The 20,637-nt window shown below is 43.7% G+C and overlaps 1 protein-coding gene across 1 annotated transcript in view; it reads right to left on the reverse strand.

Moving 5' to 3' along the window:
• HIP1 (huntingtin interacting protein 1) overlaps positions 1-20,637 on the reverse strand; it is a 154,307-nt gene that overhangs the window by 111,522 nt on the left and 22,148 nt on the right. The gene's annotated exons all lie outside the window — the stretch shown is intronic.

Raw genomic sequence — 20,637 nt, forward strand, 5'->3', positions numbered from 1 at the left:
CAGAAGTTGGTGCAGGGCACCAGGCATGGCTGCAGCTCATGCACATTGCCAGGGTCATCTGGCTGCCCTGGAGCAGCAGCTGGGCCTGCAGTTCCTCCAGCCCTAGCTTTTCTAACTCCTGGGCCAGGTGCATGTTTAGCTCTGTGACAAACACCAGTACCCCACACGACACCCTCATTATCCAAGTTGGAGGAATGGAGTCAATGAGAAATTGACAAGCGTTCCAGGCTATCTTTGTGGGTTCCAGCTCAGCCTATAAGGTTCCAGCTTTTTCTTGCTTTCTCCACTTCACATCCCCCTTCCCTTCCCAACTGGCCTATGGCCTTCAAGGTCCAGCACCAGACACAGAGACAACAACTTCTCAATGACAGGGTAATGGGCTCCCACAGCTGCACAAGGTCAAATCTTTATGTTAGCTCTCTTATTACATGTATCTCTAATCTGCTTCTCTGATTGAACCTACCTGATATGCCTCCTCTGTCCTATAACTTCGACCACTCTCTATTAATTTATCCCTATCTGTTTTTTAAAAAAAGTTCCCCAATTAAAAAATTTAATTCCCTCCTTGAACAACCCCTCCTCCCTTTCCTAGTCAAACTTCTTGAAAGACCTGCATTCACTCACTATCTTCATTTCAAGAACTCCTCTTGCTCTGGCTAGGTCAACAATAAGTTCCATTTGCAAAATCCAAAGGACACTTTGTTTTATTTATTTATTTATTTATTTTTTTGCAGTACGTGGGCCTCTCACTGCTGTGGCCTCTCCCGTTGCCGAGCACAGGCTCCGGACGCTCAGGCTCAGCGGCCATGGCTCACGAGCCCAGCCGCTCCGCGGCATGTGGGATCTTCCCGGACCGGGGCACGAACCCGTGTCCCCTGCATCGGCAGGCGGACTCTCAACCACTGCGCCACCAGGGAAGTCCTTGTTTTGTTTTACTTATTTATTTATTTATTTTGCGTACACTTTGTTTTAGTTCCATCTCACTAGAGCTTGTCACTCTGACCTCCATGAAATTCTCTTCCCTTCGTCTCCATGGTACCAAGCTTTCCTGGTTTCCCTCCTTTCTCTCTTTATTTTCATTTCCTTGGCTGGCTTCTTCTCAACCTGTGTGTTAAATGTTGGGGTTCTCAGGGCAGTTGCAGACCCCCTTAGCCCTCTGCACTCTCTCCTTCAGGGGCCTCATCCACCCCCATGCCTCCAATTACCACCCATACACCAGCATAGCTTCCATCTTGCCGATCTCCAGATCTTAGCAATGCCACAGTGACCTCATACTTAACACGTCACAAATCCACCCTGACCATCCCTGCAAATCTAACAACACCATTGTGCTTTCAGTTGTGGCCAAAACCAGAATCCTGAGGATAATCCTTAGCCAGTGACCAAGTCCTGACAATTCAGTCTTTTAATGCACCCCAAGTCCATGTCTCTCTGTTTCCATGGTTACCACCATCATCCTCCTAACTGACCCTTTGCCCCCCCATCCCATTCTTCACAATGAGGCCTTCCTTTCATCCTGTCCTACCACCTCATTCAAAAATTTATAGGGGGCTTCCCTGGTGGCGCAGTGGTTGAGAGTCCGCCTGCCGATGCAGGGGACACGGGCTCGTGCCCAGGCCCGGGAAGATCCCACGTGCCGCAGAGCGGCTGGGCCCGTGAGCCGTGGCCGCTGAGCCTGCGTGTCCGGAGCCCGTGCTCCTCAATGGGAGAGGCCACAGCAGTGAGAGGCCCGCGTACCCGGGAAAAAAAAAAAAAAAAAAAAAGTGCAGGGGCAATGATGACATTATTTTGCCTTGAAGGTTTTCCATTGTCCTTAGGGTGAAACAGAACACTCTCAACACAGCTTCAAGGCCCTGTGCATCTGTCCTGCTCTTCATCCCTACCTTAAGCCCCTTAACCCCTCCTTGTCTGCCCTGCAGCCATGCCGCACCATTCCTGGAATGAGCAGCATCTTCCTAACCCTCTGGCCTTTGCACCCTGGAATTTTCTTGAGCTAATTCCTACTCTTCCTTCAGATCTTGGCCTGAATCTCCCTTCCTGCCATCCCCAGACCAGGGCGGTTTTCCTATTATTCACGCCATAGTACCTGTTCTTCTTCATGGCTACGGCATGTTTGTCATTACATGTGGAACATCTGTCCACCCACCAGACCCATGAAGGTGGCACCTGCTTCTGCCTTGTGCACCCACCATAGGTGCCAGCAAGGCTGGCACAATGCCTGCTCATAGCAAGCAAGCAATAAATGCCTGTTAAATAAATACATTAAAAAGGCTTGAAAGCTGTTTATCCAGATCAATATCCTCATTTTACACACACACACACACACACACAGCCCAATACAAACAAACAAAAAAATCCTGTAGCCCAGAGGGAATTAATATTCCTGTTTTCTAGGACACAAGAGTTTTAGTTGTTTCTGCAGGCCTTTGACCTTGGAATGCTTAAGGAGGCATTGACAGATACATATATACACACACTGGAACATTCCAAAACACACCCGCTACAAAACTCATAAACAGAAGCAAACTGTTCTGACCACGCACCCACCTCCTCCTTGCTAATGTGTCCCCCGATTGCTGCCCTAGAGGGATTCGCTGCTAATACACTCTTGCTCTGCTGGTCCGGCAAGGCCAAGGTAGCTGGGCTGGGGCGCATGCTGTTCAAGGACTTTAGGGGTGAGACTGGAGGACTTAAATGAACTCCAAGTGCCAAACACGAGTATCCATCATCCACGTAAGGTTTACGAAGGACCGGGAGGTGCCTGGAGTGGGGCACTGTGGAGAGGATCTAAGCATGCATCAGATGAGACTGTTTGACCAAATGAGCTGTGAAGGTCCCTTTGGACCCCAAAAGGCTGTTCCTGTGAGGTTCCTGGGCAGGAACTGATCGGAACAGAGTGCGGAAGATGGTTTTGGTAGCTGTGTGCGCGCTGGAAGAGAGGTGGCCTGGCAGGAGGCCCAGGCTTTCCTTCAGGCTCATGGCAGAGATGCATAGGAGAGCAGGGCATGTGCATGTGCGTGTGTGTGCGTGTGTGCACACGCATGTGTGTGGATGTGCCTCAGGGAAGCTGTAGGGGCCGGAGGAAGAAATGAGACCACTCGGGGCCTCTACTTTTCAGGCATGGAGGAGAGAGGCACCTTGAGGCTCTAAGCCTCTGGAAGTGCAGCTCATGGAGGTTCAGAGCTCATGGCATCTATGTATCCTGCCCCTGCCCCTGCCCATGTGGCACTGGGGAGAAAAGAGCACCTGGTCCCCATTTGTTAAAGGGTCTCTTCTGGTCTCTGAAGTTCATCAAGGAGGAACGAGAGACAAAGGACCATTTGTACCGCCCTTCACAGTTTATAAAACCGTTTCGTGGGCATTATTCCATAATGGGAGGCAGTGTGGCTTGAGTCAAATCCCAGCCCTGCAGCCAACCAGCTGGTGAACTTGGACCAACTACTCCCCAGAGCCTCAGTTTCCCCCTCTCTAAGTTAGGGTTAGAGATCCCCTCTAACCACTCTGTGGGTTGCTGATCAAATCCGGTAAAGCACAGCACGGCATCTGGTGCCAGGAAGCACTGTATACGTGCTGCTGCTCGTTCATATTATTATGCAGTCCTCATAACAACTTTGCAAACTGGTATTATCCCCATTCGCCACTTGAAACTGCTGCACAGAGAGGTTAAGTGATTCCCCGGGAGTCTCACGGCTACATGCGTGACGCTGCTCCTTCCAGGGCGCCATGGTGACATGGTGCTTCAAGAGTTTCAAAGAGGTTCACTGGTATATGAATGGACTGCCTAGAAGTGAAATTGCTGGGGCTCAGGGCATGCAAATTTTACACTCTATTTCCAAATGGATCTCCAAAGTGGTGACACTGTACACTACCACCACCAGGAGACAGTGCCCCGGGGGGCCCATCTACTTGCCATCAATTGTGTTCTCAGACTTTTTGATTTTTGCCAATCTGATGGGTGTGAAATGGTTGTTCTTACGTTCGTTGGCCGTACACATTTCCTCTTCCGTGAAATACCTATTTATGTTCGTCCACTTTTCTACAGCGTTGCCTGTCTCCTTTCGTGCAGATCTGTACTAGTTCTTTATATTTTCTCATGACTAGTTCTCTGTCAGTTTTCTACAGGTATTTCTACAAATACCTGCTTTGGCCTGTGAACTGTCTTTTTATTTACAATGGCATCTTTTGTGGGCAAACTTGACAATTTTCTTTGATATTTTCCTTTATTTTTGCACTTCTGGTGTCATATTTAAGAATTTTCCCCCTGCTCTAAGATCATAAAGAGACTCTCTCATATTTTCCTCTAAAAGTTTTCAAGTCTTGGTTTTTACAATTAGGCCTTTAATATACTTGGAATTTATTTTTTAGTTTGGATATAAAGTAAGATTCTAATCTTATTTTATGTTTCTCCTATGGAAAACCAGTTGCTTCTGCATCATTTACTGAACAATCCATCTTAGTTTGGGTTCCCACAGGAGCAGACTCCAAAGAGAAGAGGATTCTAGAGCAGGCAGTTTATTTGGGAGGGTCCCAGGCAGCCCCGAGGGAGGGGGTCAGGAAGGTGAGATGGGGAATTTCTCTTACTATCAGATGAGCACTTCTATGCATGTGAAACGATATTTGTTCTCTTTATCTCACATTTCTAAGTGTTTGTGGCATCAGGGTTTTCAGGTTGTCTGGTCCACTCTGAGGCTGTAACCAAAAGTCTCCAGCGGCTCCTGGACCTCTCCCCACGAGCCCAGCTGGCGCCTCGTATCTGCTCCCTCACACCACGCCTTTAAAATCTAGGGTGACAAACACACACCATCTGGGCCCAACCTTCCTTCCCAGCTTCATTTCCTCTGTGCCTCACTCCCTTCCCAACCTGTACCCCCAAACTCTCCTTGATCCCAGAACACTGATCTCTTTCAGACCTCTGGGTCTTTCCACATCATGTTTTCTTCACTGAATTTTTTCTTTGGTGCCCTCAGCTGTAAGACTTCTTCAAGGAACGGCTCAAGCGTTACCTCTTCTGTAAGCTTACCCTCCCCGTCTATTAAGAGTCCTTCACGTCCCTCCTAGAGCCCCTAGAGTATCCCTACATCCCTCAGCTAGCACACTCACTCCAGCTGGGGATGAGTCTCTCCTCCAAGAAACTGGGTGCCATGCTGGGGTCTTTCCTCCATCCTGGACCCAACACAGTACCTGCCCAGGCTCTGGTGCCCCACCCTGTGAGCCACAATCCCAGAGGTACTGTCTGCAAACCCACCAGGGCTTCCTTGCCTTGAGCCGGGTGGGACCTCACGGAACTTTCGGTGATCGGAGAGTGAGACTCCCACCACCACGAAAACAGAAAGCTCTCAGCCCCACGAGGAGTGGGCGAGGCTGCGTGGACCCAGAGAATGTGGAGCCCAGGTTCCAAAGGGGTGCCCACCTTGCTGGGTCTGCAGGAGAGGGGTGGGGAGGGGCTCTTGACAGAGACCCTCAAGGGGTGGGTGAGTGGCTGGACGGTGGCCACGTGCGGCCTGGAAGAGAGGGAGCTGGGGTGAGGGGAGATGTGCTTGGCCACCCCTCCAGATGAGGGCACCCGGGACACAGAGCTCCACCTGTCAGGCTCCATGAAAATCCTCCGCCTGCCTGGTTCTCCCAGGCCTGGCCCTGTGCCCACAGCCAGCAGCTGCCACCCTCCCTCTCTGTTCCCTCACTCCCTCCCTCGGGGGCCTCTGGTCCTGTCCCGGGGACAGCTGCACTGCAGCAGCAGGCGGAAGGGGGTTTATCACAGGCCTCCCAGCTCGGGCTCCTAAGAACAACCTTCAAATCGCTGGATCCTCCCTGGCAGCCAGTGGCAGAGAGTGGCCCCATGGCACCTGGTGTCCTCAACTTGAGTGACAAGCAAAGGACAGGTGCTTCCAGCTGACTGGTGGACCAGAGGCTCTCTTCAAGGCCCCCTTCATCCCCTGTGAGCTCCCCTGGCTCAGCTCCACACTGTGGCCTATGCCTGGGACCCCTGTTCTCCCTCTGCAGAGCCTTCTGGACAGCCTGCAGCCAACCCAGACAGCAGAACAACAAAGCAAACACACAGAATGAAATCCTAAAGAGAAATGCGGAGCAGACTCTTTTTAAATTTTTTATAAAGGCAATACCCGCTCATTGTACAAAATTATGTACACATGTATAGATGCATGCATGCATGTATAAATTTATGTATACACATACATACAGGAATGGATACTATAAATACAAATTTTGGCTGTGCTCTGGAGCTGGGGGGCAGTCAGTGTCCTTTGAGTACAGTCAGTGACTGCGTCTGTGTTTCCACGAGAAGCCCAGGTCACAGACCACGAGAATAAATAGAGGGTGACGACTGTCAACAAAATGAACACTCAGGTATCTTAGAAACGGCTGCAAGTAGGGAGATGTCAGCTGAGTGGGTTGTGACAGGTGCGTGCACAGAAGATGGTCTGGAGCCCTGATGGATTTTATTTGATCTTGAATGTGAACTCCCTGGTGTGAGAGAGAGGTTTCTTGAACTTTGTGTCCTTGGTCCCTGGTGCAAAACGGGTGCTGGTAAGAGCTAGAGAATAAATTTCATGCATTTTGCAATTCCCAACATGCTCAGACTCAGATGCCCCAGCCCCAAAGAAGGCAGAAACCTTTACGTAAATAATCACCCAGGGGCAGCGAGAGCCCAGCCCAAGCTGTAGGCTCCACTTTCTGATCATTCTCTCCGACCGCCCCAGGTGACGAAATCCTGGGAAAACTGTCCTAGCTGAGACAGGTTGGATGATTGTGCAACAGCTAAGGAGATGGTGTATTTTTGATTATTTAATATTCTACCACCCAGAGGGAACATTTTTATTTACTTCCTTCTTTTCCCTATGCTACCTTTTCATCTTTCTTTTTACCTAATAAATAAAATCTTAAAAAAAAGAGATGGTTGGGAGATTAGGAACCAAGATGGCAGAGTAGAAGGACATGCTCTCACTCCCTCTTGTAAGAACACCAGAATCACAAGTAGTTGCTGGACAATCATCGACAGGAAGACACTGGAACTCACCAAAAAAGATACCCCGCATCCAAAGACAAAGGAGAAGCCACAGTGAGACGGTAGGAGGGGCGCGATCACAGTAAAATCAAATCCCATAACTGCTGGGTGGCTGACTCACAGACTGGAGAACACTCATACCACAGAAGTCCACCCACTGGAGTGCAGGTTCTGAGCCCCACGTCAGGTTCCCAACCTGGGGGTCCAGCAACAGGAGGAGCAATTCCTAGAGAATCAGACTTTGAAGCCTAGTGGGATTTGACTGCAGGACTTTGACAGGACTGGGGGAAACAGAGACTCCACTCTCGGAGGGCACACACAAAGCAGTGTGCTCATCGGGACCCAGGGGAAGGAGCAGTGACCCCAGCAGAGACTGAACCAGACCTACCTGCTAGTGTTGGAAGGTCTCCTGCAGAGGTGGGTGGTGCCCGTGGCTCACGGTGGGGACAAGGACACTGGCAGCAGAACTTCTGGGAAGTACTCCTTGGCGTGAGCCCTCCCAGAGTCTGCCATTAGCCCCACCAAAGAGCTACGTAGGCTCCAGTGTTGGGTTGCCTCAGGCCAATCAACCAACAGGGAGGGAATCCAGCCCCACCCATCAGCAGTCAAGCAGATTAAAGTTTTACTGAGCTCTGGCCACCAGAGCTCTACCCACCACCAGTCCCTCCCATCAGGAAACTTGCACAAGCCTCTTAGATAGCCTCATCCACCAGAGGGCAGACAGCAGAAGCAAGAAGAAATACAATCCTGCAGTCTGTGGAACAAAAACCACATTCACAGAAAGATAGACAAGATGAAAAGGCAGAGGGCTATGTACCAGATGAAGGAACAAGATAAAACCCCAGAAAAACAACTAAATGAAGTGGAGATAGGCAAGCTTCCAGAAAAAGAATTCAGAATAATGATAGTGAAGATGATCCAGGACCTCGGAAAAAGAACGGAGGCAAAGATCGAGAAGATGCAAGAAATGTTTAACAAAGACCTAGAAGAATTAAAGAACAAACAGAGATGAACAATGCAATAACTGAAATGAAAACTACACTAGAAGGAATCAATAGCAGAATAACGGAGGCAGAAGAACGTATAAGCGACCTGGAAGACAGAATGGTGGAATTCATTGCTGCAGAATAGAATAAAGAAAAAAGAATGAAAAGAAATGAAGACAGCCTAAGAGACATCTGGGACAACATTAAACGCAACTACATTCACATTATAGGGGTCCCAGAAAGAGAAGAGAGAGAGAAAGGACCCAAGAAAATATTTGAAGAGATTATACTTGAAAACTTTCCTAACATGGGAAAGGAAAGAGCCACCCAAGTCCAGGAAGTGCAGAGATAAACATACAGGAAAAACCCAAGGAGAAACATGCCAAGACACATAGTAATCAAACTGGCAAAAATCAAAGACAAAGAAAAATTATTGAAAGCAGCAAGGGAAAAATGACAAATAACATACAAGGGAACTCCCATAAGGTTAACAGCTGATTTCTCAGCAGAAACTCTACAAGCCGGAATGGAGTGGCATGATATACTTAAAGTGATGAAAGGGAAGAACGTACAACCAAGATTACTCTACCCGGCAAGGATCTCATTCAGATTAGATGGAGAAATCAAAAGCTTTACAGACAAGCAAAAGCTAAGAGAATTCAGCACCACCAAACCAGCTCTACAACAAATGCTAAAGGAACTTCTCTAAGTGGGAAACACAAGAGAAGAAAAGGACCTACAAACACAAACCCAAAACAATTAAGAAAACGGTCACAGGAACATACATATCGATAATTACCTTAAGCATGAATGGATTAAATGCTCCAACCAAAAGACACAGACTTGATGAATGGATACAAAAACAAGACCCATATATATGCTGTCTACAAGAGACCCACTTCAGACCTAGGGACACATACAGACTGAAAGTGAGGGGATGGAAAAAGATACTCCATGCAAATGGAAATCAAAAGAAAGCTGGAGTAACAATACTCATATCAGATAAAACAGGCTTTAAAATAAAGAATGTTACAAGAGACAAGGAAGGACACTACATAATGATCAAGGGATCAACCCAAGAAGAAGAGGTAACAATTATAAACATATATGCACCCAACATAGGAGCACCTCAATACATAAGGCAATGCTAACAGCTATAAAAGAGGAAATCTACAGCAACACAAAAATAGTGGGGTACTTTAACACCTCACTTACATCAATGGACAGATCATCCAAAATGAAAATAAATAAGGAAACAGAAGCTTTCAATGACACAACAGACCAGATAGATTTAATTGACATTTATAGGACATTCCATCCAGGAACAACAGATTACACTTTCTTCTCAAGTGCGCATGGAACATTCTCCAGCATAGATAACATCCTGAGTAACAAATCAAGCCACAGTAAATTTAAGAAAATTGAAATCATATCAAGCACTTTTTCTGACCACAACACTATGAGATTAGAAATGAATTACAGGGAAAAAAACATAAAAAACAGAAAGACATGGAAGCTAAACAATATGTTACTAAATAACCAAGAGGTCACTGAAGAAATCAAAGAGGAAATCAAAAAATAACTAGAGTCAAATGACAATGAAAAGACGACGATACAAAACCTATGGGATGCAGCAAAAGCAGTTCTAAGAGGGAAGTTTATAGCTACACAAGCCTACCTCAAGAAACAAGAAAAATCTCAAATAAACAATCTAACCTTACACCTAAAGGAACTAGAGAAAGAAGAACAAACAAAACCCAAAGGTAGCAGAAGGAAATAAATCATAAAGATCAGAGCAGAAATAAATGAAATAGAAACAAAGAAAACAATAGCAAAGATCAGTAAAACTAAAAGCTGGTTCTTTGAGAAGATAAACAAAATTGATAAACCATTAGCCAGACTCAAGAAGAAAAAGAGGGAGAGTACTCAAATCAATAAAATTAGAAATGAAAAAAGAGAAGTTACAACAGACACTGCAGAAATACAAAGCATCCTAAGAGACTACTACAAGCAACTCTATGCCAATAAAATGGATAACCTGGAAGAAATGGACAAATTCTTAGAAAGGTATAACCTTCCAAGACTGCACCAGGAAGAAATAGAAAATATGAACAGACCAATCACAAGTAATGAAATTGAAACTGTGCTTAAATATCTTCCAACAAACAAAACTCCAGGACCAGATGGCTTCACAGGTGAATTCTATCAAACATTTAGAGAAAAGCTAAGACCCATTCTTCTCAAACTCTTCCAAAAAATTGCAGAGGAAGGAATACTCCCAAACTCATTCTATGAAGCCACCATCACCCTGATACCAAAACCAGACAAAGATACTACAAAAAAAGAAATTACAGACCAATATCACTGATGAATATAGATGTAAAAATCCTCAACAAAATACTAGCAAACAGAATCCAACAACACATTAAAAGGATCATAGACCATGATCAAGTGGGATTTATCCCAGGGATACAAGGATTCTTCAATATATGTAAATCAATCAATGTGATACAGCATATTAACAAATTGAAGCATTAAAACCATATGATCATCTCAATAGATGCAGAAAAAGCTTTTGACAGAATTCAACACCCATTTATGATAAAAACGCTGCAGAAAATGGGCAGAGGGAACCTACCTTAACATAATAAAGGCCATATAGGACAAACCCACAGTAAACATCATTCTCAATGGTGAAAAACTGAAAGCATTTCCTCTAAGATCAGGAACAAGACAAGGATGTCCACTCTCGCCACTATTATTCAACATAGTTTTGGAAGTCCTAGCCACGGCAATCATAGAAGAAAAAGAAATAAAAGGAATACAAATTGGAAAAGAAGACGTAAAACTGTCACTGCTTGCAGATGACGTGATACTATACATAGAGAATCTTAAAGATGCCACCAGAAAACTACTAGAGCTAATCAATGAATTTGGTAAAGTTGCAGGATACAAAATTAATGCACAGAAATCTCCTGCATTCCTATACACTAATGATGAAAAATCAGAAAGAGAAATTAAGGAAACACTCCCATTTACCACTGCAACAAAAAGAATAAAATACCTAGGAAAAAACCTACCTAGGGAGACAAAAGACCTGTATGCATAAAACTATAAGACAATGATGAAAGAAATTAAAGATGATACCAACAGATGGAGAGATATACCATGTTCTTGAATTGGAAAAATCAATATTGTGAAAATGACTCTACTACCCAAAGCAATCTACAGAGTCAATGCAATCCCTATCAAATTTCCAATGGCATTTTTTACGGAACTAGAAGAAAAAATCTTAAAATTTGTATGGAGACACAAAAGACCCCGAATAGCCAAAGCAGTCTTGAGGGAAAAAAAAGGAGCTGGAGGAATCAGACTCCCTGACTTCAGACTATACTACAAAGCTACAGTAATCAAGACAATATGGTACGGGCACAAAAACAGAAACATAGATCAATGGAACAAGATAGAAAGCCCAGAGATAAACCCATGCACCTATGGTCAACTAATGTATGACAAAGAAGGCAAGGATATACAATGGAGAAAAGACAGTCTCTTCAATAAGTGGTGCTGGGAAAACTGGACAGCTACCTGTAAAAGAATGAAATTAGAACACTCCCTAACACCATACACAAAAATAAACTCAAAATGGATTCAAGACCTAAATGTAAGACCAGACACTATAAAACTCTTAGAGGAAAACATAAGAAGAACACTCTTTGACATAAATCACAGCAAGATCTTTTTTGATTCACCTCCTAGAGTAATGGAAATAAAAACAAGAATAAACAAATGGGACCTAATGAAACTTCAAAGCTTTTGCACAGCAAAGGAAGCAATAAACAAGACTAAAAGACAACCCTCAGAGTGGGAGAAAATATTTGCAAACGAATCAACGGACAAAGGATTAATCTCCAAAATATATAAACAGCTCATGCAACTTGATATTAAAAAAACAAACAACCCAATCCAAAAATGGGCAGAAGACCTCAATAGACATTTCTCCAAAGAAGACATACAGATGGCCAAGAAGCACATGAAAAGCTGCTCAACATCACTAATTATTAGAGAAATGCAAACCAAAACTACAATGAGGTATCACCTCACACCAGTTAGAATGGGCATCATCAGAAAATCTATAAACAACAAATGCTGGAGAGGGTATGGAGAAAAGGGAACCCTCTTGCACTGTTGGTGGGAATGTAAATTGATACAGCCACTATGGAGAACAGTATGGAGGTTCCTTAAAAAACTAAAAATAGAATTACCATATGATCCAGCAATCCCACTACTGGGCATATACCCAGAGAAAACCATAATTCAAAAAGACACATGCACCCCAATGTTCACTGCAGCACTATTTACAATAGCCAGGTCATGGAAGCAACCTAAATGCCCATCGACAGACGAATGGATAAAGAAGGTGTGGTACATATATACAAAGGAATATTACTCAGCCATAAAAAGGAACGAAATTGGGTCATTTGTAGAGACATGGATGGATCTAGAGACTGTCACACAGAGTGAAGTAAGTCAGAAAGAGAAAACAAATATCATATATTAATGCATATATGTGGAACGTAGAAAAATGGTACAGATGAACTGGTTTGCAGGGCAGAAATTGAGTCACAGATGTAGAGAACAAATGTATGGACACCAAGGGGGGAAAGTGTTGGGGGGGGTAGGGGGGGTGTGATGAATTGGGCGATTGGGATTGACATGTATACACTGATGTGCATAAAATTGGTGACTAATAAGGACCTGCTGTATAAAAAAATAATTAAAATTAAATTTTAAGAAAAAAGAGATGGTTGGACCATATTCCAGATAAAGTTTAAAATGTCATTTTTGCCTTGAAATTTAAGAATTTCATATTATTAAAAATAATATAAATACAATTTTACAAGATTGCATAATATCTCATCCTATGGATGTTTTGGTTCATTTAGCAACTACTTATTTTATGCCTACTATGTGGTAGGCATTTTCAAGCACTGGGTGTATCAGAAATTACTCATCCACCATCTGTTGAATGTTTAGGTTTTTGCAATTTTTCATTCTTAAACTAACACTATGATAAACATCTTTGTATGTAAGAGGGTTTTTACATTTCAAGTTATTTTCTTAGGATAGATTCTTAGAAGTTGAATTACTGGGTCAAAGAGTAACAATATTTTTAAGATTCTCAATACATTGTGCCAAATTGCTTTCCAAAAAGGCGTACCAGGGACTTCCCTGGTGTCCAGTGGTCAAAACTCCATGCTCCCAACGCAGGGGGCCGGGGGCCCAGGTTCGATCCCTGGTCAGGGAACTAGATTCCATGTGCTGCAACTGAGAGCCCACATGCCACAACAAAGACCCGCTGCAGCCAAATAAATAAATAAATATTTAAAAAACAATAAGGCATACAAATTTGTGCTTTCTTTATCAGAAGAGTATCTATTTTGTATATCCTGATATTATTCAATTTTTTCACTAGGAAAAAAAAGTATAAATATTTTATTAGATTAATTTGTATCTCTTACTAATTTTTCTTGTGTTTTTAAATTTTTTTTCTTCCCTTGTGAGTCATCTATTCATGTCCAGTTATCTATTGGTGTCTCTTTCTTAGAGGTCTGTATAAGTTTTTTATATACTAAGATAGTTACTCTATCATTTTTAAACATACTATCTTTAAAAAGTAATATCTATGATTTTATTCTTTTACTAATTTTAATTTTTTAAATAAAGATCATCAAAATCACACATGAATATAGTTTTAAAATCAGAAGGTAACACTATCAAGAAAGTGAAAAGACAACCAGCAGGATGGGAGACAATATTTGCAAATCATATATCTGATCAGAGTCTAGTATCCAGAATATATAAAGCACATTTACAACTCAGCAACAAGAAAAACAATCCAGTTTAAAAATAGGTAAAGAACACGAATGAACATTTATCTAAAGAAAATATACAAGTGGCTAGAAAGCACCTGAAAAGACTCAACATCATTAGTCATTAAGGAAATGCAAATCAAAATCACAAGATACTACTTCACACCCACTAGGAAGGCTATTAAAAAAAACAAAAACAAAACAGAAAATAACAGATGTTGGCAAGGATGTAGAGAAACTGGAAGCCTCATACATTGCTGGTGGGAAATGTAAAATGGTGTAACTTCAGTGGAAGAATTTGAGAATTCCTCAGAAAGTTAAATATAGAATTACCACATGACCCAGCAATTCCACTCCTACGTTTATACCCTAAGAATTGAAAAGTTATTCAAACAAATACTTGAACAATGAATGTTCATAGCCTCACCATTCACAACAGCCCCAAGTGGAAATAACCCGAATGTCCTTCAGTTACTGAATGGATAAACAAAGCTGGTATTATTCACACAAGAGATATTATTCAGCCATAAAAAGGCATGAAATACTGAGACATGTTACAACACGGGTGAACCTCAAAAACATCATGCTAAATTAAAGATGCCGGCACAAAAGGTCACATACTGTGTGATTCCATTGAAATCAAACTTACAGAATAGGTAAATCAGTAGAGACAGAAAGCAGATTAGTGGTTGCCAGGAGCTGCAGGGTGGGGGGAAAGAGATGGGGGTGGGGAGGGGCTGCTTGATGGGTATGTGGTTTCCTTTGCAGGGGGGCATGAAAATGTCTTAGAACTAGACAGGGGTAGAGATTGCACAACACTGTGAATGTACTAAATGCTACTGAAGTGTATACTTTCAAATGGTTAATGGTTCATTTTATGTTATGTGAAATTTTACACCACCACCAAAATCAAGTGGTAAGGACAGCTTCTAATCATCAACAAGCCGTCATCTGTTCCATCCCCCCGATTCTACTTCCCAAAGGCAGTCACGCTTTTGATCTCTTTTCCCTTCTCATAATGAATTCGAGATGTCCAATTAATATACTTATGCTGCCATTTCTTCATTTACTAATTTTAAATGTTACCTAATGACTTCCTATTATGACAGATAAGATATAATTCCCTTAGCTCTCCCACCACCTCTCCTTCCTCATCTTCTCATCATAGTTGTACAAATATTTTAGTGAAATAATCAGTGTTTAAATGATGACTACAGAGAAATGTCACTCAGGACTTGTCTGGTGGTGCAGTGGTTAAGAATCCGCCTGCCAATGCAGGGGACACAGGTTCGAGCCCTGGTCCGGGAAGATCCCACATGCCGCGGAGCAACTAAGCCTGTGCGCCACAACTACTGAGCCTGCGCTCTAGAGCCTGTGAGCCAACAACTACTGACGCCCGCGCGCCTAGAGCCCGTGCTCCTCAACAAGAGAAGCCACCACAATGGGAAGCTCGCACACTGCCATGAAGAGTAGCCCCCGCTCTCTGCAACTACAGAAAGCCCAAGCGCAGCAATGAAGATCCAACGCAGCCAAAAATAAATAAGTAAAATAAATTTTAAAAAACAAATGTCACTCAGCACAGATCCAAGTAGAAAGAGACGATTACATTTCCATTCTTGCTCAATTTTTTACTTTTCTGGGAGTTAACAATTCCTCTGTTCTTTTAGTTGCATAATTTTTCTACATACACGTTCTGAAAGTTTCCCAACTGCTCTGTTGTGTCGGATATGGTGTGGGGTGTCTCATCTCCAGGAGGCAACCCTCAGCGTCCTTTGCCGCTTGCCTGTGCTGGATCCACTCTTCCTGAATCTCACGTACCGCCTTCCTCTTGTCTTGCTGAAGTCCACCCTCCAGTAAAAGGAGTCCCAGGGGTACATTTTTTGCATCCTAGATTATCTGGAAATATCTTTGTTCTGCTTTCACCTGGCTGGGTATGAAATTGATCGAAAATCCTCTTCCCCCACAACCCCGGGGGAGCATGCAACACCTAGCCTCCAGAGTCACTCTTGAAAAAATCTGGTCCCATCCAACTCTCATTCCTTGGCCTGCTGCCTGTTTTTCCTCTCTGGAAGCTTGTAGAACCTCGTTACGCCTGGTGTTCTAAAATTTCACTACGTTGTGCTTTGGCGTGTCTTTTATTATGCTGGCAACTGGTGGTCTGCAATCGTGTTCCTTGTACAAATTCTCTGATTTCCTCACCTCTGTTGCCTCTGTGTCTCTTCCCAGAACTCTAAGTGTGTTTATATTGAACATTCTGGATTGATTCTCCATGACTCTCATCTGTTCTCTGTACTTTTCAACTCCTTGTCCTTTTTTGCTACTTTGTGAGAGGTTTCTTCAGCTTTAGCTCCTCTACCATCTACTGAAATTTTGAGTTCACTGCCCTCTTGAACTCTATAAGAATACTACTTGGAAGTTCCTGAAGTTTTCTTCTGAACTGGCACTGTCTTTGTTTTGTTTGTTTGTTTTGCGGTACGCGGGCCTCTCACTGCTGTGGCCTCTCCCGTTGCGGAGCACAGGCTCCGGACGCGCAGGCGCAGCGGCCACGGCTCACAGGCCCAGCCGCTGCGCGGCACGTGGGATCTTCCCGGACCGGGGCACGAACCCGTGTCCCCGGCGTCGGCAGGCGAACTCTCAACCACTGCGCCACCGGGGAAGCCCTGTCTTTGTTTTTTATAGATTGCTCTTTCCTGATTGTTAAGTTCTTTTGTTCATGCAGGGTCTTGCCTTTCCTTATCCGACAGCTAATCCATTTTTTAAAAATAATTAATTAATTTATTTATTTATTTTTGGCTGCGTTGGGTCGTCATTGCTGTGCACGGGCTTTCTCTAGCTGTGGTGAGCGTGGGCTACTCTTCGTTGTGGTGCACGGGCTTCTCATTGTGGTGGCTTTTCTTGTTGAGGAGCACGGGCTCTAGGCACGAGGGCTTAGTAGTTGTGGCTCACAGGCTCTACAGCGCAGGCTCAGTAGTTGCGGCACATGGGCTTAGTTGCTCCGAGGCATGTGGGATCTTCCCAGACCAGGGCTCGAACCCATGTCCCCTGCATTGGCAGGCAGATTCTTAACCACTGTGCCACCAGGGAAGTCCCCAATGGCTAATCCTTGATTAGCTGTTTCTATTAACTGTGTGGCTCTAAAAAGTTAATTGGAAGTTCCAAGTGGAAGTTCCGGGTGGGGAGGGGGGTGTAATGTATCAACTGGCAAATTTCGTTTTAGGGAGGGTACACAGGGAGCCAGGCCACCTCTGGCTCTCCCAGAAAGCAGGCTGGGGAGGGTTCTGCTCTGAGGACTTGAATTTCTCCAGAGAAGCACCTTCTGATCACTTGCCTGGGAGGTGGATGCACTTGACTCATCTGGATGGTGTGAAGGTTCCAGGCTAATCCCTTGTTTTCAATACCCTCTGCCACATGGAGTTTCTTTTTTCTTTTTTTCTGTTTTTTGGGGTGTGTGTGTGTGTGTGTGTGTGTGGCTGTGCTGTGCACTAGCAGGATCTTAGTTGCTCGACCAGGAATTGAACTCATGCCCACTGCAGTGGAAGCACAGAGTCCTAACCACTGGACCGCCAGGGAATTCCCAACAAGGAGTTTCTGAGTGAGGATCTCCCCTGGGTCCGTTTCCCCCACCTGGTCCACAGCTGCAGTGTAAATGCCTGCCTGCTTGAATACAGCGGAGGCGGCAGGGGGGGTGCTCAGTTCTTACAGACAGACATCCTCTCCACCTGACTTCAGTCCCGCCTCCCCCCCGCAACGCCCATCCCCACTGTGATGCCTCCAAGCTCAAGCGCATCTGCACCCAGCAGAACACACCTGCCCTCCTCCTGTCATCATCTCTTCCATTCTCTCCAAACTGTGTTGAGTATCTTATCGGATAATGATCCCTTTCTCCCTCTTTGTCTTGGTGTGTCTTCATCATTCTTATTTTCACTATTATTGTAGCAAATCTTGGGAGATGAAGGTGTGCAGCCAATCCACTGCTTTAGCCAAAGTCCTGTGTTGTGCTTTGACATCCGAAGCCAGTGATGGGTTAAATGACGTCCCCCAAAAAAGATATGTTGAAGTCCTAAACCCTAGTACTGCAGAATGTGACCTTATTTGGAAATAGGGTGGCTTCATGTGTAATTAGTTGAGATAAGATCACACTGGTTAAGGATGGGCCCTTAACCCAATATGACTGGTGTCCTTATAAGAAGAGAGAGACACAGAGACCCACAGGGAGAACTCCACAGGAACACGGAGACAGAGGTTAGAGTGATGCACCTACAAGCCACAGGCTACCAAGGAGTGCCAGCAAACACCAGAAACTGGGAGGCAAGGAAGGATTTCTTCCTGTAGGTTTCAGAGGGAGCATGGCCCTGCCGACAGCTTGATTTTGGACTTAAAGCCTCCAGAACAGTGAAACAATAAATTTCTGTTGTTTTAAGCCACCTAGTATATGGCACTTTACTACAGCCAACCTAGAAAACTAATACAGAACCCTTAACTTTTTGTGATCGCATAAATCAGCGTTTTCACTGTGATTTTTTTTTTTTTTTTTTTTTTTTGGCTGCGTTGGGTCTTCGTTGCTTCACGCGGGCTTTGTCTAGTTGCGGCGAGCAGGGGCTACTCTTCGTTGTGGTGTGCGGGCTTCTCATTGCGGTGGCTTCTCTTGTTGCAGAGCACGGGCTCTAGGCACACGGGCTTCAGTAGTTGTGGCACACAGGCTTAGCTGGTCTGCGGCATGTGGGATCTTCCCGGACCAGGGATCGGACCTGTGTCCCCTGCATCAGCAGGCGGATTCTTAATCACTGTGCCACCAGGGAATTCCTCACTGTGATATTTTTGACTGCTTTAAAACTCAAAGGTCCTCCTCTACACCAAACTTCCTTCTACCTTCTTCAAGTGTTTTTCTAATGGTTTGATTTTTTCCCCCCTCAAATTTAACTTTTTATTTGTTTGGAATTTATACAGGCATGCAGCTTGAGGTGAGAATCTAAAACATCCTCTTCTCCCAAACAGCTAACCAAACGAGCCCCACCTAATTTATTAAATAATCCTTCCATTCCTATTGACTTGTGAGGTTACCTTTGATATAAAATTAATTTACATGTGTATCAAGTATGTTTCTGGTCTATTTATACTATTCTACTGATCGACTTATTCTTAAACGAGTAAGTCACTATTTTAATCATTAAAATGTGTTTTGATATTTAGTAGGGAAAGTTTCTCCTCACTGCAATCTTTTTCAAACTTTTAACATTTTTCCTTTTTTTTTTTCCTAAATTTATTTATTTCATTTATTTATTTTTGGTTGTGTTGGGTCTTTGTTGCTATGCATGGGCTTCCTCTAGTTGTGGTGAGTGGGGGCTACTCTTCATTGCGGTGCATGGGCTTCTCATTGCGGTGGCTTCTCTTGTTGTGGAGCACGGGCTCTAGGCACATGAGCTTCAGTAGTTGTGGCTCACAGGCTCAGTAGTTGTGGCTCACAGGCTCTAGAGCACGGGCTCAGTAGTTGTGGCTCACAGGATCTAGAGCATGGGCTCAGTAGTTGTGGCTCATGGGCTTAGTTGGTCCGCGGCATGTGGGATCTTCCCGGACCAGGGATTGAACCCATGTCCCCTGTGTTGGCAGGTGGATTCTTAACCACTGCACCACCAGGGAAGCCCTTAAAATTTTTCTTATTTATTCTTCCTGATAAATTTTAGAAAAACTGAGGTTCCAAAATAAATTCTACTGGGGTTTTGGTTACAAATTGGACAAGTATAAATTACACTAGGAAGAGCTGACCTCTCTACAAATTCCATAGTTTCCCTCTGGAAACAAAGTACTAGTACTAGTACAAAGTACTGCTAGTGTCTCCACCAGCACATCTGCTTTATATCTCTCAGTAAAGTCTTATAATTTTCATCAGGACCCCTCTATCACATATACCCTCCCACCCCCGCAGTCACTCCTTATTCCTTTACCTTACCCTGCATGTATAGTATATTCATCATTAGAAGAAGAATAAGAAAAGCAGCTAATATTTAAGGGGCTCACTAGATGCCAGACATTGTTCTAAGCCCTTTTATAAGCATCATCTCACTAAATTCTTGCACCAGTATGAGTTGGTACCTATCATTTCCACTTACATATGAAAACAACTAAGACACAGAGGGATAATTAGTTCAAGGTCATAGAGACAGAACCAGGTTCAAATCCAAGTAATTTTACTCTGGAGCCCATGGTCTTATCTTAAATCAATATTTTTACTATTCAGCTGTAAAAAAGAATGAGGAAGACCTTTATTTGCTGATACATAAAAACTGCCAAGATAGTTGGTTAAGTGAAAAAGTGATTCTGAACTATCATTTATATAAAAAGTGGGGAAGAGGGTAATATTCCAGTATATGTATATTTGCTTATACATAAAAATAAAATATTTGAATGGACACAAAAAGAAATTAGTATGTGAGTGGTTCTCTCTCTTGGATTGACTAGAAACTAGGCCGCAGGGGGACAGGAGTGGGAGACTTTTTGCTTTTTTTCTTTAATCAAGTAAGTGTATTACTTCCTCAAAATTAAGTAAATTTTAAAAATTTTAATTTAAAATAAAATACATAGCAGACACTCAGTAAATATATTATAAGTGAAGGATTAATGATTACATAGATTTTTTTAAAAAAATATTATTTATTTATTTATTTATTTGGCTGCACCAGGTCTTAGTTGCAGCAAGCGGGATCTTTAGTTGTGGCATGTGGGATCTAGTTCCCTGACCAGGGATTGAACCCGGGCCCTC

Source organism: Kogia breviceps, chromosome 14 (genome assembly GCF_026419965.1).
Source record: "Kogia breviceps isolate mKogBre1 chromosome 14, mKogBre1 haplotype 1, whole genome shotgun sequence".
NCBI lineage: Eukaryota > Metazoa > Chordata > Mammalia > Artiodactyla > Physeteridae > Kogia > Kogia breviceps.